The 25,097-nt window shown below is 33.7% G+C and overlaps 1 long non-coding RNA gene across 3 annotated transcripts in view; it reads right to left on the bottom strand.

Moving 5' to 3' along the window:
• LOC115302026 overlaps positions 1-25,097 on the bottom strand; it is a 231,708-nt gene that overhangs the window by 56,487 nt on the left and 150,124 nt on the right. For all 3 annotated transcript variants that reach the window (XR_003913394.1, XR_003913395.1, XR_003913397.1), the window contains exon 2: positions 10,114-10,153. This is a non-coding gene — a long non-coding RNA (uncharacterized LOC115302026). The remainder of the gene's footprint in view (positions 1-10,113; positions 10,154-25,097) is intronic.

Consider the following 25,097-nt stretch of genomic DNA (forward strand, 5'->3'; position numbering starts at 1 on the left):
CTTGTATATTTTAGATACTAGCCCTTTATCTGATATGTCATTTGCAACTATCTTTTCCCATTCTGTCGGTTGCCTATTAGTTTTCTTGATTGTTTCCTTTGCAGTGCAGAAGCTTTTTATCTTGATGAAGTCCCAAGAGTTCAGTTTTGCTTTCATTTCCCTTGCCTTTGGGGATGTGTCAAGTAGGAGACTGCTGCAGTGGAGGTCTAGGAGGTTGTTTCCTACTTCCTCCTCGAGGGTTTTGATGGTTTCCTGTCTCACATTCAGGTCCTTGATCCATTTTGAGTTAATTTTTGTGTATGGTGTAAGAAAGTGGTCTAGTTTCATTCTTCTGCATGTTGCTGTCCAGTTCTCCCAGCACCACCTGCTAAAGAGGCAGTCTTTTTTCCGTTGGATACTCTTTCCTGCTTTGTCAAAGATTAATTAGCTGTACATTTGTGGGTCCAATTCTGGGTTCTCTATTCTATTCCATTGGTCTATGTGTCTGTTTTTGTGCCAATACCATACTGTCTTGATGATGACAGCTTTGTAGTAGAGGCTAAAGTCTGGGATTGTGATGCCTCCCGTTTTGGTTTTCTTCTTCAATATAACTTTGGCTACTCGGGGTCTTTTGTGGTTTCATATGAATTTGAGGATAGTTCTAGCTTTGAGAAGAATGTCAGTGCAATTTTGATGGGGATTGCATTGAATGTGTAGATTGCTTTTGGTAGTAATAACATTTTCACAATGTTTATTCTTCCGATCCATGAATAGGGAATGTTTTTCCATTTCTTGGTGTCTTCTTCAATCTCTTTCAAAAGTTTTCTATAGTTTTCATCATATAGGTCTTTTACATCCTTGGTTAGGTTTACTCCTAGGTATTTGATGGTTTTTCGTGCAATCGTGAATGGGACCAGTTTCTTGATTTAATGTTTATTTTTGAGAGAGAGAGAGAAAGAGAGAGAGCGAGCATAAGTGGGGGAGGGTCAGAGAGAGAGGGAGACACAGAATTCGAAGCAGGCAGCGGGCTCCAAGCTGTCAGCACAGAGCCCAACATGGGGCTCGAACTCACAAATCATGAGATCACAATCTGCGCTAAAGTCATACACTTAACTGACTGAACCACCCAGGTGCCTCTCCAGCTTCTCCCTCTTACTTTTTTATAGAAAATTATTTCATTGTTATCTTCCATGGTGCTGTTTATAATCCTTATTGGTGTTTCATGTTTCCAAGATATATACCTTATTAACAAATTAAATTTATTTTCTTCTGTTCCAAATTTGCTAGGAGCTTTTATGAATTCAGCGAGTTTAATTTTATCAGATGCTTTTTAAGCAAGATTACCACTTCTATTTTATTCCATCAATTAATTAATAGCCTAGATTAAATTATCATTTTTCTAATGTTGAACCATTCTTGTATTTCTGGAGAAGATCTTAGATGGTAATGAGTCATTCTTTAAACATACATTTAAATACTTAAGAATTATAAATTCCTACATGTTTGTAAATAAAACTAATCTATATTTACATTTAAAATATCTTATGATGGTTTGGATTTGGTATAAGAGTTATCCTAACCCACTAAATCATCTAGAAAATGACCCATAAGTTTCAATGTTCTGGACAGTTTATAAAGTATATCTGTATCCTCTTAATGGATGATTCTGTAGCTCTCAGAGATCAAAGAGTCTAGACCTGGTAACTGTTATTTTTCAGATTAATCCTTAAATATTTTTAAAGTTTCCTCTAAGTTAATTGTCTAGTTTACCTGAGGTACTCTTGATAACGTTTTTTTATATATACTTTTTTCCTCAACTGTTTAGAATATTTTCACAGTAACTATTAATCACAAAATATATCCTATGTGTCTCACATCAGCATTTTATTTGGGCATAAAGTGTAGTTCAGATAATTTTAATGACTTGTTGAAAATATACATAAAATTTGTACCAGAACTAAATTCCAAATGTCCATTTTTTCAAGCAATCATTTGTTTGCTTCAGGTAGGCTTAACATTTTGTGGGAATAACACTAGGAGAAGTTGGTGGCCTTCATGACTCTGCTGTTATTAAACAGGACATTCAATTTTTAAATAAATTTTGTAAATCCTTTTAGTCTACTGACTCCTGATCAGTCTCCTACTGGTTTTATAGTGAGAGAAAAATCTCTTTAATGATAATCTAGTTTCTTAAGATATAAAACTTTGGCTAAGGAGACATCCATTACATTTATAAGAAAAAATAAAAAACAATGTTATAAACTTTGAATTGTAGTTAAATATTCTCAACTAAAATTAGTATTGTGAAATACAGAAAAATCACCAATTTTCTCACTGTTAAGTCATTCAAATTAATTGATATTGGGAATATTATTTTAGAAACATTAACAAATATAGGTGAATAAAAGATGTATTTATGGCCAAAGTTTTTAATCATCAAATATGTTACCAATAGACTCATTATTCAGAGTTATTAGAGATTTGCCTAAAATAATGTGTAATAATTGAAGATTTTTTTCCCATAGTATTATAAAATGAGACATAATATCATGTGGGGATATTTTCACTTAATTAACTTTTTCAGCATTTATTTAATAGTTCCCTTGTTTTGCTCTTTATTATAATTTAAATGATACATATTTGAATTTATGTGGCTATGCAAATGCTTATAAAGTACTAGCTTTGATGCAAATTATGCAACATGGGAATTTATTGTAGCCTTCCCTGAAAAAAATATTACATAAAACAAAAGCAAATTTGCATTTTTCCTCTTTAAATCGATTCATGAGCAAATAAGAAAACCATTCAATTTATAATTTATAATAAATACAAATAGGAAAGCCATGTTGAGAATAAAACATTCATTTTTAAGGTTCTTTCCTAGAGGAATTTATTAACCTGTCATAGAGAATGTTTATACTTACATGACTTGAAGAACTTAATTTTATATATGTATTTTATTGTTAATTTTAAGATTTATTTTCAAGTACATGGGGAATTATAAGGTCCTTCCCAAGAGAATCCTACTGTGAAACAGCCATTTTCACATTTTATTTTCTATTCTATTCATATTGGTTATTTGCATAATTTTTTATTGCAGCCTTTCTCTGAATCTAATTAGCACCAGCAAGTTAATTTAATGGCTTCCTTTAATGGAAATTTGGAGTCTATTTCTCCAACTAAGCATTGTATTATTGTTCATATGGAAAATACTGTAAGTTATATGATGATAACATAAGTTATTTTTATTCATCTTGGGAGTAAAAAAATATATACTTCTCCATTCCTGGGATTTACAGGATAAATAGGTACAATGAATGACCCCTTTGTACACTTAGTTCAAAAATAATAATCTTAGTTTAAAATAATAGCTATGAAGACTTTGGAAATATATTTACATGTGTGAGTCTGGAAAGTGAAAATATAAGGAAAATATTTAAATAGAATACTTGATCTCCTGACTGGTATAAAAACAACAAACCAGTCTGGTAGGAAAAAATAAATTAAATAGATAGATAAATAGAAAGAACAACAAAGAAAGAAAGGTGGGGAGGAAAGAAAAATGAATAAAAGTCCTTAATGGTAGCTATTGGATTGGACTTGTTTACAGAAGAAATTTATCTTTCTCCAAATTGGAATGTATTTTCACTTACTTACTTTCTTACTTAATTAATTTTTAGTGTTTTACACATTTTTGAGAGAGAGAGCGAGCGAGCGAGAGACAGAGACAGAACACAATCTGGGGAGGGGCAGAGAGAGCGAGGGAGACACAGAATTCAAAGCAGGCTCCAGGTTCCAAGCTGTCAGCACACACCCCAACGCGGGCCCAAGCAGAAGTCAGATGCTCAAATGACTGAGACTCCCAGGTATCCGGGAATATATTTTTAAACAAAGATGTCTCATAAAGAAAAGCAGGGTCTCCTGGGTGGCTCAGTTGGTTAGATGTACAACTCTTGGTTTTGGCTCAGGTCATTCTCTCTCTCTCCCTCTCTCTGCCCCTCCCCTGTTCGTGCTCGCTCACTCGCTCTCTCTCTCTCAAAATACAAAAACTTAAAAAAAATAAAAAATATATACAGCAAAGCTGTGTGTATGTGAAGATCAAAACTACAAATATCTTCACCTCTTGCTTCATGTGAAACAGAGGTATAGCTAACTGAACACGGGCTTTTGTCCTTGTTAAGCACTTAAAGCCATCATAACCCGGGATAGTGACGTATCTGCACAGTGTGTGCTATCTTACAGAATCTATAGTTGTTCTTGTAACACATATAAAAGGATAAAACTGTTACAGTTCTCCAGCACAGTTAATACATGCAAGCCTGAAGGGTCCAACAATGAACTATTACCCTTTGTCTTCTTAGGTAGGTGTATTAGTTTCCTACTGCTATTGTAATATACTGCCACAAACTAATGACTTAATAGAATACAGATTTCATTATGTTAAAGTCTGAAGGTCAGAAGTCTGAAATGGGTGTCACTGGGCAAAAACTCAACCCTCAACAAGATTATATTCCTTTCTGGAGGCTTTAGGGGATAATCTGTTTCATTGGATATTCCAGCTTCAGAGGCCTTCCATTTTCCTTGGCTTACAGTCTCCTCCTCCCTCTTCAAAGTTAGAGCATACCATCTTTAAATCTCTCTCTGACTCATATCCTGCTTCTCTGTCTTGCACACTTAAAGGACCCTTGTAACAATATTAAGTTTACCTGTATAATCCAGGGTAGTCTCTTTATCTTAAAGTCAGCTAATTAGCAACCTTGATTCCATATACAATCTTAATTCTTAACTACATGTAACAGAATACGTTTACAGTGGTTAGGGATTAGGACATGGTTGTCACTGAAGGGTGTCCAGTATCTCACCTCTCATACCATGTTGTACTGCCTTGTCATTTTATTACATTACTAATAAATTTAGAGTTGTCCAAGGGAATATTAAATCTACCTGCTATAGGATGACCAAAGAAGTTTATGAGAAGAAATACAGACCATGATTTAATGACAGAGAAGAGTTTGGAATTAAACGTGTGTACACATTAAAGTAATATTTATTGTCTCCTGCGTACATAATTAGCACATGCCTGAAACTGAAGATTTATTAGCATTCCAATATAACAAATGTCTATATTTATTCTATGTCAGTGACACCTTACAAAGAACTTCTGTTGAATTAGAGATAGTAGAGTCAAGCCTGTCTTTTCTCTATGAATAAGGAAGTAGCAAAACCCAAAAGGATACATTTCGAGTAATGAGCTGTTTGGTAAGCAATGGAGATAGAGTTAGAGACCTTGGGAACACATAAGATTATTACTGGGCACCACTATACATTCTAGAATATCTTCATGTTTATAACCAGAGTTGAAATCAGGGTTTCAAGCTGCTGCTCAAGTCTTACTTCTGAGATCTATAGATGAAGTCCTGCTCTCAAGCTTACTCTCAAAACACAACTATGTAGCAATGACTAGAGATGCAAACCTAATCTACTATAGTTTCTAGTGTCCAGGGGGTATACTAATGCTAGAGGGAAAAAAATTCATATTTATTTTCCTCAGCCTTCAAAAGTAGTTTACAAATAAATTATTTCTTTGTATTTCCTCTAGCAAATTGTATCATACATCCTAAAGGAAGTACACAGAGCCTAAAAGATAAAATAACACTTGTACACACCAGGCCAGACTAATAAAACACCATTCTGAATTTCTTGACAAGGAAACCACCTAAAGTTAGAAATAGTTGACTATGATAGAGAAATGAAAAACTGGGGAGACACAGATGACTTCTTCTTCATAAGGCTACTTTATAGCATGATTTATAGACTGAGGACTGGGTGAGCCCTACTGAGTGTATATTCAGTGACATCAATAGTAAGTCACAATGATGCACTCACTGATGATCATTCAAGGCTGTGCACATATATATTTTTAAAGATAAAAGCCATATATATCCATGCCTGCTATTTTTTAATGGATCATTTTAATTACTCTTTCTATGCTTAGAATTTATTTATTGTGTACCCTGAGAATCACAAAGCCATTTACCAGGTAGCATATGGCTTTAATGACCTTAATACCTAAGATTTAATTAGCAAGACTTGAACACAGAGGTTTTTGTATTCACCACTTAAGCAAGTTTCCTACTTAGTAGATATTTAGCCAAATATTATAGGCATAGAACAGGGAGCTAAAGACTGGTAATCATAGCTCTGATCCCTGAATAGAGCAGCTTGCATCCTTCCTGCAAATTTTTACTAAGCATGCCTTTAAGTTGTTTTTCAAAAAGTGTAGTCAGAAGTGGTGTCTGGGTGGCTCCGTAGGTTAAGCATTCACTTCGTGATCTTGGCTCAGGTCATGATTTCATGGTTTCTTGAGATCAAGCTCAACATTCTTCAAGCTCTTCGGTGGCAGAATGGAGTTTGCTTGGGATTCTCTCCCTACCTCTCTCTCTCTGCCTCGTCCCTGTGTTCATGCCCTGTGCCCCCACACAGGGTCTTTCTGTCTCAAAAATAAATAAATAAAAAACTTTAAAACACTGTAGTCAGAAGACATTGTTGGTGGCTCATTCACTTTCACCATGTTGAAACACCTTCACCATGTTGAATATAAAATTCACTTTCAGTTTTGACTAGAAATACTGTTTTCATAAATGGAAGTACATTCTTAATATTTACTCTACCCTAAGTGGAGATCACTAACGGGAAAACTATAGGAAAAAATGTCAGTAATCTGAAAACTAAAAAGCTAGTATTATGTAAATTAGTGGATGCAGTTCCAAGTGGTTATAGATTCTGGTCTTTTCCTTCCGTTAAAAATAAGAAAGAAACTTCTACCTTTAATGTAAATCTTTAGTATTTAAATTGGCAACAAAGACAAGAATAGTACTTGTTTCTCTTTATGTTCGTATTGAACATTTCCTCTGGCACAATTTCAAAAGTGTTACTAATTGACACTATGAAACTCCTGATATGATATACAATAAAAATATGAGTAGATGCATTTAATGTGCACTTGTAATAATGTTGAGTAATTTTTGATTAATAGATATTAAGTCTGTGTTATGGTATACCATGTCTTTCAAACAGAAAGAAGCTCACTCCTATTATATGATTTTCCTGAAACAAGTGGTAGGACTACACAGAGATGAAGAAGACAAAATACCAACATTTGCTTCTATTCCAAAGGGAGAAAACATGATATAATGAAGAGGGAATTTGCTGATAAAGAATGAGAAAGGAAAGAGTAGCACTCTGATTGTTCTTAGGAGGATAAATAATGTTCTGGGACATTGAGTGCAAAACCAACAAAGAACAAGCAGGAATAATGAGTGTTTTGGCCATCTGTTTGACTGGTAGAGTGAGACATGATTAAATAAAGCTTTTATACTTAAAAGTAAATAAAAACTATTGGTTTCGTTTAGTACTGTTTGTCTACTACATGCACACACAAAGGCTAAACATCAAGCACAACCTACTGCTTTATTCAGACAAAGAGGAACACTTGATGATTCTCTTCCTTTTCCTAAATTTTTGACAAAAATTTGAGCAAATATAAGCAAAATAGACAGATTATGCATATAAACTATAAATTTATTCCTCTTGTTTGTCTAACTAGCTGTTAGACTTCCCTGGATTTCTACAGGATCTTCCCTTCTAAGAACTTTATGATACTAAACAGGAAGTAGATTCCACCCTACAATGAAAAATATGCACAAACATATCTTCAAAACTATGCATATATTGGTCCACCTGTTAATTTCAACAAATATTTACTGAAGGGCTGCAGAAAGTCCTTGGAGTTGCCATTTGCCACAAATGCAATAAAGAATTGTCAAGAGAAAATGCAGCCAATCATCCTGAGATGATGCAGGTATTGGATTTAGCAGACATTAAGCATAAAATAAAACAGAATTATAAATATGTTAAAGAACTAAAATACATTTTTTCAACAACTAAAATAAAATATGATCATGATGAATGAACAAATGGAGACTTTCACAAGATAACTGAAAACTATAAAAATGGAATTTCTAGAATTAAAACTATAATAATGAAATTTAAAAATAGCCTGAATGACTTTCACATCTGATTACAGAGAGCATAGAAAGACAATAATGAGGACAGATCAATAGAAATTTTCCAGTCTGAAAAACAGAAAATACAGATTGAAGAAAAAAATAACAGAAGCTTAAGGTCCTAAAAAGTATCAAATAGTCCAGTATGCCCAAAATTTAAGATCCAGAAGAAGGGATTATAGTGTAGAATATAACTGAAGAAACAATGGCTGAAAACATTCCAAATTTAATGAAAAAACAACTTAGAGATTTTAGAAGCCTGGTGACTGAAATGGAGGTACTTGTATTTTATTCATTTATGTATTTTAATGTTTTATGTATTTTTAAAAGAGAGAGAGAGACAGACTACAAGCAGGGGTGGGACATAGAGAGAGGAACCCACAGAATTTGAAGGAGGTTTCAGGCTCTGAGTTGTCAGCACAGTGCCCGATGTGGTGCTTGAACTCGTGACCCAGGAGACCATGACCTGAGCTGAAGTTGGATGCTAAGTCCACTGAGCCACCGAGGCATCCCAGAGGCATTTATATTTAATCAAAAGTTGAGGCAACTGTTCACCAGTAGAGCTACAATAACACTAAAGAGAATTCTTTGGGGTAAAGAAAATATAATAAGATGCAGATCTGGATCTTCAAGAAGAAATGATAATCGTAATTTTAAATATAAAAAACTATATTAATATTTTCTTCTCATAATATGCTTAAAAGATGAATACTTAAACAAAAATAATAACACTAAATTGCAATTGACAATAGATATAGAAGGAAAAGATTAACACAAGAATGAGAATAAGGAAATAAATGTCATAGTACTGTTGTAACGGTATTACATTTATGCAACATAATGTGAGACGGATGAATTTTCAAATATGAACTGAGAAGTTGGAAGTGTAGAATAGAAAGTGATAAATGCCAGGTCTATTATGTCTAAAACACGTTGATGTTTTAGAAATGTCTTTTATCATTTATAGAGCTACCATTAAAAATAAAAATAACACAATGAGATACACTTGATAGATATATATTAAAATTAGCTAATTCCATGCTATTTATAAAAAGCAAAATTTAAATATAAAGAGACAAGCTGAATGTAAAAGAATATAAAAATACACTAGACAAAAACTACACGTGAGAGGACTGCTGTGGCTAGATTAGTATGAGAAAAAGTGCATTTCAAGACAAGCATTACAAGAGCAATGGTAAATAAAGTAATTAATTACAAGGTAATATAACCTTTAATATGTATGCCGCTAATAACATAGCTATCAAATTCATAAGTCACAAACTAATGGGGCTGAAGGAAGAAATAGACAATTTAAAACCTAGAGATTTTTCATATACTGAACAAAGGAACAAAAAACAACCATTAACTGTAATAAAAATCTGAATAACACTACCATCTAACATCAGTGATAGATTGAAAATACTCTAAGTCAGTGATTGAAAATATACATTCTTTCAAATACATATGGAACATTTACCAAAATAGACTATAATGACCTTAAAAATTTCAGTTCTCCAAGTTAAATTAGAAATCAATTAAAAAAAGATATTTGGAAATCCCTAAATATTTATTAAATATACTATGAATTCATGAATCAAAAATAAAATTACAATTGAAATAAAATCTATCAAACATTTAAAGTAGGAATTATACCATTATACTTCCTACTTAAGAAATCAAAGTGAGTGCTTTCCACTTATTTTTTTAAATTAAGGTATAATTTAAATACAGTATTATATTAGTTTCAGGTGTGTAACATAGTGATTCAATATTTGTATACATTTGTATATATTGTCACTTAATTTTATGAGACCAGTGTGATCCTGATACTACAAATTTCACACAAATTATTGAAGGAAAAATTTAGATAAATATACTTCATGATACAGATGGAAATATCCTCAACATAATAATAGCAATCTATTAATACAAACACACCAATACTCATGACCATATATGATTTATCATATGAATGCAAGTTGAGTTTAGCATTTGAAAATTAAACAATATAATGCACCATATTAGTAAAATAAAAGATAATATCCATTTATAATTTTTAAAAACTTACCAAATTAAGAATAAGTGGATTTTTCTTCAATGGATGATATCTATTAAAAAAAACACACATAGATAAAGACTAAATGAGTTTCCCCTAATATTGGAGATAAGCAATCAAAATAGTTTTGGAGATTTCAGCTCATGAGGTAAAACAAACAAAACAAAATTGACAAATATGTCTATTTGAAGGTGACAGAAGATACAGGTGAAAATATAAAGGAATTGATTTTTCCTTCTCTTCATATACAAATTCTATTAGAAAAATTATAACTTTCTTCCAATATTTTTTAAATGACCTTTCTATTTTTGTTCATGTATTGCATTCATATGGCATATTTTGTTTATTTTTACCTATTAGAGTCTTCACTTTATTAATATCCATGTATTTCTCTCACCTTATGACAATGTAGACATTGTTATACTGATATTTTAAAATATTTTACTCAGTATAAAATACCTATGGAAGGCCTTATATATCAGAGGTGCTTAATGAATTTTATTTTGTTTTATTTTATTTATTTTAATGTTTATTTTTGAGAGAGAAAGAGCACAAACAGGGGAGGGGCAAAGAAAGAGGGAGATGCACAATCAGAAGCAGGCTCCAGGCTCCGGAGCTGTCAGCACAGAGCCCAACGCAGGGCTCGAACGCATGGGCGGTGAGATCATGACTTTAGCCGAAGTTGGACACTTAACCAACTGAGCCACTCTGGCACCCCCTCAACGAATTTTAAGAATCAAGAAACTGAGCACTACCAGCCCCCAAAGATATATGCTGGGTAATAACTGCAACTGTTTGCATCTCTTTCATAACTTCTAAGAATTCCTTTCGTCTCGCCTGCTTTTACTTTTTATATGACTGTGATAATAGAGCATATGCCTTTCTGTGTCTGATTTCTTTGGTTCAAAATTAACTTTGTGAGGTTCATCCATTCTCCTGTGTGATTGCTTAAACTCATTCTCACGGCTACCTACCATTACAACCCTACTGTGTTAATTTACTAGTTTATCCATTCTAATACAAATGGACATTTGGGTTCTTTTTTCCCCAGTTTGTAGCTGTTATGAATAAAGCTTCTGTGGGTATTCTTACATATGTCTTTGGTGAAAATACACTCATTTTTCTAGGAATTTAACTAGGTGTGAATTGCTGGCTCTGAACATATGCACATACTCGGTTTCAGTAGATTCTGACGGTTTTCCAGTGTGGCACTGATGATAATCTTATAGCCTTGTATGAGAATTTCAGTTACTTCAAATTCTTGCCAACCTTTGGTGGTTTCCATCTGTTTTATTTTAGCCATTCTTGTTGCCTGATATATTTTTAATGTTTCAATCACTGTGTATTTAAAATAACAATAAATTTAACAAGAATATTCACTCACAATTATCTCCCATATGTACTTCCTCCTGGGTACATTTCTGTATTTGTCTGCTAGGGCTATCATAACAACCTACCATATACAGGTGGCTTAAATAATTGAAATTTATTTTCTCACAGTTCTGGGGGCTGGAAGTCTGAAATGAAGATGTCATTAGGGTTGAATTCCAGTGTGGTTTCTCTTACCGGCTAGGAGATGGCTGCCTTCTTGCTGTGTCCTAAAATAACCACTGTTCTCTGTGCATGTAAATAATATCTAGTGTCTGTTTCTCTTCTTATAAAGGCATCAGTCCTCCTGAATTAGGACTCAACCCTTATGACTTCCTTTCATTATTTCCCTAAATCCTTGATTTTCAAATACAGTCACTTTGGGGATTATGGTTTCAACAAATGAATTTGGGGGAGAACACAATTCAATTCATAACAGTTTCCCTTCTTGCTAAATTACTTATGCTAAGAGATCTTCAATAATGCTCATTCTACGTTAAAATTTTATTTACCCTTAAGTATATATAAGCTTTCAACTTGATAAACATTTCTAAATTTTAGTAGATTTTGCAGCATTATTCTATTATCTCCTTGTGCCCGGGATACATGAATGCCTGCTTCCTATTTTTATTTCCTACGTGGAATCCCATATTTGCTATCCTCCTAGTCTGCTCTGTTTTTTTCTTCTTTCATCTTCTTGCAAACTATATAATTCACTGAATTATTATATATGTATTGCTTACTTTATTCCTCCTTTCTAATGTAGAGGATCTAGTAGGACATAAACTTTTTATAGTCTATTCACTAATGTGTTCCACACACCTGAGAAGAATGTCTAGCTCACAGAATATTTTCAATAAACATTTTTTGATATGAATAAAAAGTGAACTTTCCCATGGAATTATCTGATGACTTGTCTTTCAGTGTATGTATAGAAGGAAGACAGCAAAGCACAGGAAAGGACAGTTTTTGCTTATCAGGGTGAATTTAGGGACCAGAGACCCCCGCTTAAGGATAAAAAATTCTAGAGTGGCAACCTGGGGTTAATTACTTTCTGTTTGCCTAGGACTCCAAACCACTAGTCAAGGCAATGCATTCTTCCAAGCTTGCCTAGCTTCTAGGATTCAGCATAGCTGGAGGGTAAGGTTTGCATGCCAGCCCCACAAGGCATTGCCTCTAACCATCTCCCTTGTCCCAATCATCACCAGCACTAGCTAATACTAGGTTGAGTCTTCTACTGAGCATGAAGTTAAGCAAGGGATTAGTTGCTGAGGAAACTGTGAGGTACTATCCACAGCCTATTCCGTCTTTCTGATATATTGCAGGTTTTCACTTTGTCTGCAACATCCACTCTCATCCCTTTTCCTCAAATAATTCTCTTAGATTTAATGACTGGGAAAAGAACCCCAATGCCCATGCCAATTTGCTATTTTCCATAGCAAACTTCTGAGTGGCAAAACTAGTGTCCGGATAAAAATGGGCTTATATCTTCAAAATCCTGATAGGAAATAACTAATTATTGAATTACTGAAGCATTCCAGATCAAAGTAAGCCACTCTCCAAGACTGAGGGCAAAAAAAATATTTGAAGACATTAAAAGACTGAAAAATAATATTCATAAATATTCTCTGGGAGAAACACAGAAACATGAACTTCGGTAAGCAGGAAATCAAATACAGAAAGGAGTACTAAAAAAAGTCTTTGAACAGAAGTCCAGAAAAATATTTTGGCAAATCAACAGTCATTTTCACAAATTCAAATATAAGACTGTTTTAAAAATTAGTTGAGCTTTAAATACTAAATAAAAATAATGTAAGAAAAAATTCAGTGATTTACAAAACATTCTAATTTATGAGAATAATAAAAATATTAATTGAATTTGGGTTTATTAAAATATGTATTAAAGATGTAAAAGCAACTGTTAAGATATAATAAAACATATTATTTTAATCATAATTGCAAGAGTGGGGTGATAGAAAAAGAATTAAAAAAATTATCAATCCAAAGGAAAAATGGGGAAAATAGATTCTCAAGGAAAATATTATAATGATAAGTTACAAAATAAGATTTTAGAATTAACTACCTGAATAAACATGGAGGAATTAAATTTACTTCAGGCAAAGCTTATCTAATTAAATTTCAAAAATCAAAACAAGATGGATATACACTGATCATAAAATTTTAAAAAATAAATGTTGGAGAAAAAGAATAAAATGTTACTCCAGGAAAATGCTTATCTAAGTAAATACTAACATTTGACAAATATTGTTGCAAAAATCACTTACAGGGATCACATAATATTAAACAGATTAACCCACTAAGAATCTGTGGTATAAATATATAAACACATATGAATCTAGCAAATTTATCACCTTGAATATAAAAATGAAATATTTGTCAAATCAATAAAAATGGGAGAATTTTCTAACATAATGCAATATATTCTTCCTTGAATGTATGAATAGACTCCATGGCTATCTTCTTTATCATGCTTCATTTTCTTCCATGCATATATCACTTTGATTTTAGTTAATATGTTTACTTCCTTACTGTCTCTCCCTCACTAGACTCTAATCTCCTTGTAGGTTTAGTCATTATTTTTAAAATACTGAGTACTTATGCTCAAACAGTGAATAGTACATAGTATATAATAAATCTATGGAATCATTTACCCCCAAATTATCACAAATGATAATTTCCATTAATTAATTGGTTATTCGTACAAAGAAAATTTAAAGTCTATATATAGACTATATACAGACTATAAAGTCTATATTAAGATTATATATCCTAAAGGTAATATAGGATACCATCTCTAAACACAATATATTTATATTGTGAAGTAAAAAATTTTAAATTTTTTGAAAGGAAAATTTCAAAAATTTAGTATGCTTATTTTTTTTTAAAAGCTGGAAATAAAGGAGGTTAGTATTTAATGGAAAAATATGGAAGAATATAAATGTTTTAAAAGGAGAAGAAACATGAAAAAGAAACACACACACACACACACACACACACACACACAGAATTTAACAAAACTTAAAGAAAAATTCCTGAATTTTCATTGCAAGAAATATGGTGAATTAAGCATTCTGAAAAACATAACTGTAAAACAATTAAAACTATAGAATAATAATGAATAAAAATAATTTCTTAGTTATACCACTAACAGATAGAAGAGGCGTCCCAAGAGGGTGAAAATAAAGTGAATGTGGTAACCCAGGCAAGCTAACAAACTTCAAAGCTGATGTTCACTCAGAGTGTGTTTACTGAACTCTGGTGAACTCTAGTGAATTTGAGCTTCCATTTTCAACTATATACACAAAAATTCGTCAGTAAAACTTAGTGTTTTCCTGTTATAAATAAACAACTGTGAAAATGTGAAAGTGAATAAAACTAAAAGTATATCCAGAAAAAATATTCCAGAAATGGAAGAAAAGTAAGATTCTTGTAAGGAACATAGAGAGTACTCTGAGTAAATTAAGGGATATTCTACACCCTCACAAGGGAAGGGATCTAGCATAAATGTCAGTTTTCTTTCATTTTATCCACACATTCAAAACGATCTTATTAAAAGTGTGTTGATTTTTTTTTAAGTTTGAGAAACTTATTCAAAAAGAATGTGTGGTCACTGAAGGTCTATAAAGAGCTAATAAGTAAGATTTAAAATGAGCATCTAAGGAAAGAGAACTTGGCTTTCCAGGATCATAAGTAAATAAACAAACACCATACATTAATCGCAAAAAAGGAAACAGACCAATACAATACCATAGTCAACACAGAGAGAACCACATATATATATATGTAACTTAAATTGATAAAAATTACCAATGGGTTGAAAAAGGAAACAATGTTTATTGGATAATTTTGGAAAATTGGATATATTATATGAGGAGAAAAAATATCTGAGTTTCTTTCTAACACCATTTAGAAAAGTAGACTTTATGTAGATTAAACACCTAATGTGAAAGGTAAGAATATGAACTTATAAGAAAAAGAAGGAACATATCCTAGTGATCCAGAGACAAAAAGTAACATCACGAACTACTTTTTAAAAATGTTTATTTATTTATTTTGAGAGAGAGAGGGACAGAGAGAAAGAGAAGCATAAAGAAAGGGAGAGAGAGAATTCCAACCAAGCTTTGTGTTGTCAGTGCAGAACCCAACTCAGAGCTGGATCTCACAAACCAGGGAGATCATGAGCTGAGCTGAAATCAAGAATTGGACATTTAACCAACTGAACCACCCAAACACCCTTCATAAACTTTTTTTCAAGTTTATTTATTTATTTTGAGATAGAGGGGGAAAGATAACAAGTGGGGAGGGAAAGGGAGAGAGAGAATCCCAAGCAGACTTCATGCTGTCAGCAGAGAACCAAATGCAGGGCTCAAACACACAAACTGTGAGATCATGAACTGAGCCAAAAACAAGAGTTAGAGGTTTAACAACTCAGCCACCCAGGCACCACTCCCTTAAACATTTTAAATTAGAAACACACACTGGAGTAATAGATGCTTGGTAAAACTCAAACTACAAACAATATTTTAGAGTTAAAACATTTTTTTGCAGCTCATATTATAGAAACATTAGATATTGCCATTATATTGCTCAAATATATATATAAAATGCTGAAGCCTAAGAACTCTGAGAAAGTGGGATGCTGAAAAGTGGTAGGAGGAAGCCATATTATTTAAAAAATAAACACTCTGGATCCAAGCTGTGTTATTTACTAACTGTAGAGCCTCAAGCTGATCAGTCACTTCTTTTCCCGCCTATAAACTGGGACTGACAGTACCTACACTGAAGCACTGCTGTAAGAAGTAGCGATACTGTACGGTAAGTTACTAAGACACAGAGTGTATGCTCAAAAACTGGAGTGGTTTTTTCTTTTAATGTTTTTTAAATTTATTTTTTAAGAGACAGAGAGAGACAGCATGAGCAGGGGAGAATCAAAGAGAGAGGGAGACAGAATCCGAAGCAGGCTCCAGGCTCTGAGCTGTCAGCACAGAGCCCGACACGGGGCTCGAACCTTGAGATCAAGATCTGAGCCGAAACCGGAAGCCGGAAGCTTAACCAACTGAGCCACCCAGGCAGCCCTGGAGTGGTTTTTGAATCTTCATTGCAACCCATCCCTTAGCCCAGTGTTCAGTAAGGGTTTTAAAGAATAAACGAATCATCTATTAAGAAGAATGCCGGCTGCGCATAGCCATCGCTTTTGAAATCTAGCTAGAGGTGGTACTTAAGTCCACAAATGAGATGAAGAAATAATTAGGTCATATAGACTATTGCTCCTTGAGGAGGAGACAGACGGGAGTATCTTTGAACATTACTTTAATCACTTGTTTAGGATTAAATGAATTTTATGAAGAGTTGGATTTAACTGCTTCTAAGCTTCCGCTTAGAGGAATCATTAAGATCCTTTACAGATCATTAAGTTTACTTTAGAAATAAGGGGCGTCTGGGTGGCTCAGTCAGTTAAGCACTCAACTCTTGATTTCAGCTCAGGTCCTGTCTCATGGCTTAGGAGTCTGAGCCCTGCATCAGGCTCTGTGCTACAGAGCCTGGCTGGAGTTCTCTCTTTCTGTTCCTCTCCCACTTGAGCTCACTCGCTCTCTCTCTCTCTCTCTCTCTCTCACTCAAATATAAACATGTTTTAAAAAAGAGTTTACTTAAAAGTGTTTATATATATATATATATAGTTTATATATATATATTGTTTATATATATATATATATATATATCTTTTTAATGTTTACTAATCTTTAAAGAGAAAAACTTAAGCAGAGGAGGGACAGAGAGATAGGGAGAGAGAGAATCCCAAACAGGCTGACTGAGACACCCAGGCATCTCCAAAAAAAGAATTTAGAAATTAAAGACCTTGAATCTAACTCAAAAGGCCCCTAAGTATTTTTAGCATAAAATAATTATTGCTCCTTGGATCCTTGGACTTCTTGCTTCAATTCAATCGGATTAATAAATACATACTACAATTTAACAGACTACATCTACAGCATGGTTGTAAAGATTTCACAAGTGATAGCATTTACTCCAAAGGTCTCACTTGCCCCTAAGAGCAGAATGTTTCTTGTATACCAGTTATGAGTCTCCTCATTTTTCTTAAAGTTAGAATTATTCTGAGTTTGATGATTTTAGGCAAAATTTTTATATTTTTGTATAAGTAGGTAAAGGAATGTGTGGGTGGCTCAGTCAGGTAAGCGTCTGACTCTTGATCTTGGCCCAGGTCTTGATCTCAGGGTTTGTGGAATCAAGCACCACATCAGGCTCTGCATTAATAATAGCATGGAGACTGCTTAGGATTCTTTATCTGCTTCTCCCCCCACTAGCATGCTTCCTCTCTCTCTCTCAAAACATATGAATATTAAAAATAAATAAATAAATAATATCAAAAGAATTATATACTTTTCTGTACACGTAGTGGTTTTAAACTGACATTTCAACAGTAGGCTGAGGAGCAAAATGGTCAAAGGAAAGGAGGAATGACTGTGATGAAAATCAGGTGCAGAAGAAATACAAAAATTCAATAATAAACTGTCAAAAAAAGGACAAATGGTGGTGTAATATTGACAAGTACAAATGTTTTATATTGAAAAGAACAAAGCTCAAAAATCTGTAAGGAGATTCAGAATCAGAACTGAACTTGTAGAAGTTGAATTTCTGCAGAGAGTGTTGTTTTAAAAGTTTATTAATTTTGAAAGGGTGAGAGTGTAAGCAGGGGAGGGGCAGAAAGAAAAGGAGAGAGACAACCCCACACAGGCTCCGCATGGTCAGAGTAGAGCCTGAAATGGGGCTCAAGCTCCAAACTGTGAGACCAGGAACTGAGCCAAAACCAAAAGTCATAAGTGAAACCAACTAAGCCACCCAGGCACCCCTCTGCAGAAAGATTATTTTTTTTCTTGCTTTTGTTGTTTTAATTTAACTTAATTTTTTAAATGTTTATTTATTTTTGAGGGGGGAAGAGGTAGAGTGTGAGCAGGGGAGGGCAGAGAGAGAGAGAGGGAGAAACAGAATCTGAAGCAGGCTCCAGCCTCTGAGCTGTCAGCACTGGTGAATCACAAGACCAGCCAAAGTCACTCAACTGACTGAACCACCACACGCCCCTGCAGAAAGTTTTTGAATTAACTTTTAATTCTGAAGAGCAGCAGAGGCTGTGATAAGACTACTAGAACAGTAATCACTTCACCAGGGGTGATAAGTGAATAGAATAATTTACACTACATATGTGAATTCATTTTTTTGGAAGAATTCATTTTGAATGTAGCTTTATAAATCACCTCTTCAACTCTCTGTTTCTCATTTTGCACAGATATTCAGCCCAAAATGTGGTTCTTTAATATGGTTCTTATTCCATTCATTTCATTTACCACTTAATGTTCAGCATTCCATATATTTTTTGTGTTATTTTCAAATAAGTTTTAGATCTTAAGCTAGGTTCCAAACTGACCTGCCAGAGAAAAGGATTGCTGAAGATATATGTTTCACTGTCTTTGGAGTCCTTTGCAGAATATTTTACTAATAATAAATGATCTTCTCTTCTCCACCTTTTATATCTATTTTCACCTCCATATTTATCAAAATTGAAGAGGAATAAAGTACACATTTTCTTTCAAATAATATTTTATGTACCTTGTTTGCAATAACATATTTTACAGAGGCTAATAAAGACATAGGTAAAACATATTTCCCTTACTGATAGAAAAAGTAACTACTTACTGGTATGTTTCGTTTGCAGTGTTTCTTAGTATTATTGCACAAGAGCAAAATAATATGCTGCTTGTTGAAATTGTTGGATAATTTTGTTTATTCATGTGATTACTACATCAAAGATATACCAGTAAAAAATTTATGTTGGAAAAGAATCGCCAAGTAAGCATAGGATTGATATTAGGTATATTTTTGATAAATGTTGACATAAATCACCACATACACCCTCTAAAACAAGTTCCTTTTTTGTTAGAAAATAGCTCTTACAATAGTTGCAGTGAATGCAGACAATCTCTGTCTAACCATAAATAGTATTACAGTTCTCATGGATAATACTTCAATGAAACAAATGTTATTTATTAGGCATTTTCTACCTAAAGTTATAGACACAATGAAAGGTTATTCTATTGATGGCCTTAAGTACTTTTTCACACTCTGCTACCTTAAATCCTATGTTCTTCAAACTCACATTTAGCACATGCAGAAAAAGTCACGTATAATCAGTTACAATGACCAATATAGATAACATCTATTCAAATTTCTAACTTTCTTAGAAATCCTGAGATTCATGCTGACATCATGAGAATCTATGTCAAATATTAGAAAAGTATGTCTTATGTAACTGTTTATTTCTGGCTAAGACTGGAATGGGAGAGTCTAAACAATTCAGTGTGTTGTTATGGAATTCTAATTTGTTCATAGAAGATATTTAGGACAGTGAAAATATGCTGCAGTATACCAAAATGATGGATACATGTCATGAGACATTTGTTCAAATCCAGGAAATGTAAAAATGAACTGTGGGTGATGAATTGGGGTGATAATGACGTGTGTGTTTAGATTCATCAGTTGTCACAAATGCCCCACTCCGGTATGGGGCACTGGTAACGAGGGAGGCTATGCATATGTGGGGACAGGGGAATGTGGGAAATCTTTCAACCTTCCTTTCAATTTTGCTGTGAACCTTAAAGTGCTCTAAAAAACTAAAGTCTTAGTAAAAACCAAATGAAACAAACAAAAAAATCTCTCTAATTATTGCATGACATGCCCTAAATATGACAGACCCCATTCTAACTAATCTTTTCTTTTATTTATTCTCCCCTCAGCTCACTCTATTCCAAACCACATTAGCTTTTTAACTGTTACTCAAACAAACCAAGTCTGGTCCTGTCTTAGGGACTTTGCATATGCTATTCCCTTTCCTGAAATACATTTCTCCCAGAAACCCGTGTGATTCTTTTACTCAACTTTCTTCTCAGATCCTAACTATAAACCTGCTTTATCCTACTCCCCTCCCTTAGCTTTCTTTTTATAAATTATCAGTGTATTAAATTATATATATATGTGTGTACATATATATGTATATATATACACATATACACCCTTATATATATTTTTTACTGTTTATATAATCCAGTAAAACATAGATTTGTGAATATAGGGAAATTTTTATCTACTTTGTTACTAAGTATTGATTTCTCAATACTTAGAACAGTATCTTTCAAATAATGGGTTATCAAAATGTTTGATGTATGAAATAATCAATTATGAGAATTTTTATGGGTTTTGCCACAACATTTTTCTATTGCTTTGTGTATGAGGGTTTTTTAATAAGGAAAATTTGAATTGGAAGAATCAGAACATGCTTGAAAAAGCAATGCTAGTTTAAAACTATTGATTTTTTATCTTCATAAGCACTAATACTGAGGATTCCATTTTAACCTTCAATTTCAAGATTTTTAAGAGTGTTAAAGGGTGGCACTGTTAGAAAGGTGTTGCATTGTATGATATTTCACCCATTAAAAATAAACCATTAATAATATCACAGATGGGATAGTTTCAGCTATAGAATAAAAAAGTGCTGAGAAGCCAATTTTGACTGAAATTTTTAGCACTGGTACCTTGAGAACAGGTACTTAATATTTTAGAAAGATAGGTAGAACTTAAGCCTTCATTGATTTATACAAAATTCCTTAGAAATTTCCCATCAGCTCAGTTTTTTTCAGACTGAAGATTAGTCTTGAAAATATTATTTGTATTGGGAAAGACTCCTTATTGGAAAAAAAAATCAGAGCAGCCTCAAGATCATTAGCCTACATCTTAAAATATGTGAACAAAAGTTTTAAAAGGCAGAACAAAAACCAAAAACAATAAATAAAACAAACATTTCCCTTGTGCCCATCCTTTGGTTATTTTCTCATAAACCAGGGCACTATATCTGAGGAAACTGAATTAGGTTAGATTCTTCTGAATTCTCTCTCTTCACTGAATATGTCTGTTTAGTTTACAGTGGCAAATTTAAAACAATGGATGAGTAATATTCATCTCATCGTGGTAGGCTTAATGATTCTTCTGATCTTGTATTCATCTTGGAATGATTTTTCTTATCAATTTTTCCATCTATATTCCTACTGCACTTAATTATTCTAAATTCTTTTAAAACTAAACATCTATACAATCACTTGATAATTGTTTTCTTATGTTATTTATACCCATCTCTTGTAAAAGTACTAATTCTATAACACTAATAATGTAAGTAAGGTGGAAGACTACATCACACACCAAAAACTAAATAAGTAGGGACAGAGATGCAGAATAGAAGAAAAATGAGCAAACTCTTAAATGAGTAAAGATAAACTGGGAATACAGCTGGTACCCATAATACACACTAAAAAGAAGGGTACAAATTTTTATTGCAGGCTGAAAACTTGTCTCTACTCTTTCTAAAAGCCAAAACAGAGAAAAAATAAGTTGTATGATATATAAAGTTCTTAAGATATAAATCCAATAAATTAGAAAGAGAACATATATGCCTGAATTGACAGCCAAGGAAAAACTTCTTTCTATGAGATCTACGAGGCAACTACATTATAATTAACTACATTATTATACTAAATTCAGAAATATATTTCATTTGTTTGTTTTTAAATAGTACCTAATATTGGCTAATCACTAAATGTACATGTAGATAATACAATGAGTTAATTTGGGGTTGAAATTATTTTTTTTTTCGTTCATTCATCAAAAGAAGCTCCACGATAAGTACTGAAATTTAAAAATGAGCAAAAGAACTCATAGTTCATATGAAGAGATAGCTGTTAAGCAATAAATTACATAGGGTGTCTGGGTGGCTCAGTTGGTTAAGCACCTGATTTCTGCATAGGTCATGATCTCACAACTAGTGGGTTTCAGCCCCACACTGGGTTCTCTGATGACAGCTTGGAGCCTGAAGGCTGCTTTGAATTCTGTCTTCTCTTTTCTCCTGCCCCTTCCCTTGCTTCCACTTTGTCTCTCAAAAATAGATAAATAAAGATTAAGAAAACAAGACAAGGGGGCGCCTGGGTGGCTCAGTTGGTTGAGCATCCGGCTTCAGTTCAGGTCATGATCTCACGGTTTGTGGGTTCTAGCCCCGCATCAGGCTTTGTGCTGATGTCTACTCAAAGCCTGGAGCCTGCTTCAGATTCTGTGTCTCCCTCTCTCTCTGACCCTCCCCTGCTCACGCTGTCTCTCTCTGTCTCTCAAACATAAATTTAAAAATTTAAAACAAAACAAAACAAAAACAGAAAATTACATGAATAGCCAATTTTGTAGTAAATGTTAAGAAAAGGAATTTATAAGAGTATCCAATGGAAAAAAAAGATAGCTCTTTAACAGGTGGTGCTGGGAGAACTGGACAGCAATGTGCAAAAGAATGAAACTAGACCACTTTCTTACACCATACACAAAAATTAACTCAAAATGGATAAAGGACCTGAATGTGAGACAGGAAACCATCAAAACTCTAGAGGAGAAAGCAGGAAACAACCTCCTTGACCTCAACTGCAGCAATTTCTTATTCAACTCATTCCCAAAGGCAAGGGAATCAAGAGCCAAAATAAACTATTCAGACCTCATCAAGATAAAAAGCTTCTGCACTGCAAAGGAAACAATCAAACTAATAGGCAACCAACAGAATGGGAAAAGATAGTTGCAAATGACATATCAGATAAAAGGCTAGAATCCAAAATCTACAAGGAACTCACCAAACTCCACACCCAGAAAACAAATAACCCAGTGAAGAATTGGGCAGAAGACATGAACAGACACTTCTCCAAAGAGGACATCCAGATGCCTACAGGCACATGAAACGATGCTCAGCGTCACTCATCATCAGGGAAATACAAATCAAAACCACACTGACATACCACCTCACGCCAGTAAGAGTGGCTAAAATGAACAAATCAAGAGTCTGTAGGTGTTGGCGAGGGTGTGGAGAGACAGGTACCCTCCTACACTGTTGGTGGGAATGTAAACTGGTGCAGCCACTCGAAAACAGTGTGAAGGTTCCTCAAAAAATTAACAATAGAACTCCCTATGACCCAGCAATAAACTTACCCAAGAGATACAAGAGTGGTGATGCAAGGGGCACATGTACCCCAATGTTCATAGCAGCACTGTCAACAATAGCCAAATCATGGAAAGAGCCTAAATGTCAATCAACTGATGAATGGATCAAAAAGATGTGGTTTATATATACAATGGAATACTACATGGCAAGGAGAAAGAATAAAATCTGGCCATTTGTAGCAACATGGATGGAACTTGAGGGTGTTATGCTCAGTGAAATAAGTCAATCAGAGAAGGACAGATACCATATATTTTCACTTATAAGTGAAACAGGAGAAACATAACAGAGGACCATGGTGGAGGGGAAGGGGAAAAATAGTTGGGGAGAGGGAGGGAGGCACAAATTTAGGGCTGATGGGGGTGGGAGAGAGGGGAAGGGGGTGATGAGCATAGTGGAAGGAGGGCACTTGTCGGGATGAGCACTGGGTGTTATATGGAAACCAACCTGACAATAAAGTATAAAAGAAAAAAAAGGAAAGGAATTTATAGTATAAGCAAGAGTTAATAGAACAGGATCAAAATCTAGTCTGCAGTAAATGTGATGTGAACAGTGTATCTATAATATATCTCAGTCTTAGAAATATTCTTCTGTCCATGATGATTTTGATTTTAAAATAGTTTATCAGTTATTTGGGGCAGAGAGTGAGTAGGAATTAGATTATATGACCAAATTGGGGGCCTGTGTGGTTTAATTAGTTGAGTGTCCTACTTGGGCTCGGGTCATGATCTCGCTGCTTGTGAGTTCTAGGCACATGTCGAGCTCTGTGCTGACAGCTCAGAGCCTGGAGCCTGCTTCGGATTCTGGGTCTCCCTCTCTCTCGGCTCTACCCCACTCATGCTCTGTCTCTGTCTCTCTCCCACAAACAAACATTAAAAAGTTAAAAAGAAAGATTATATGACCAGTTACATTAGATAATTATATAGACTTTGGCAATAAAGTAAACAAAGCATAGAATATATTCTCCTCAAATGGAGAGGAGACTGTATCTAGTTTATACAAATGTGACACCAAATTACAAATTCATTTTAACTATTGGTTACATGGAATGCGAGGAAGATCTAAAGAACATCTGTTTATGTGTTTGGTCATTCCTACTAGCCCTATGGAAATACCAAGATTTAGATTCCAGGTATTTTTAGTGGCCTGCTTTATATTCAATTCATAAAACTTAATTCATAACCATTTTTGTACTAAAAATAAATATATGGAGCCAAATACATAATGATTTCTAATTTGTGTTTGTTTTTATGTTATTACATATTCAAATATCATTAGATCACTCTCCAAATACCTAGGCATTGCCAGCGTTAAATTCAGTTATCTTTGGCATTATGACAAACTTTTCAATACATACAAATTATCATTATGCATGTTTTCCTATAAACATCATTATGAAGGTATAATGTGGAAGTAACAGGAAAAAACATATGCATTTTATTTGAAAGGTTTTTTTAAGCTTGATTTGTTCTTGTATTACATCTTATCTTCTTGTATTACTTTTCCCTGCGTGCTTTAAGGT

This window comes from Suricata suricatta, chromosome 9, assembly GCF_006229205.1.
Source record: "Suricata suricatta isolate VVHF042 chromosome 9, meerkat_22Aug2017_6uvM2_HiC, whole genome shotgun sequence".
Lineage (NCBI taxonomy): Eukaryota > Metazoa > Chordata > Mammalia > Carnivora > Herpestidae > Suricata > Suricata suricatta.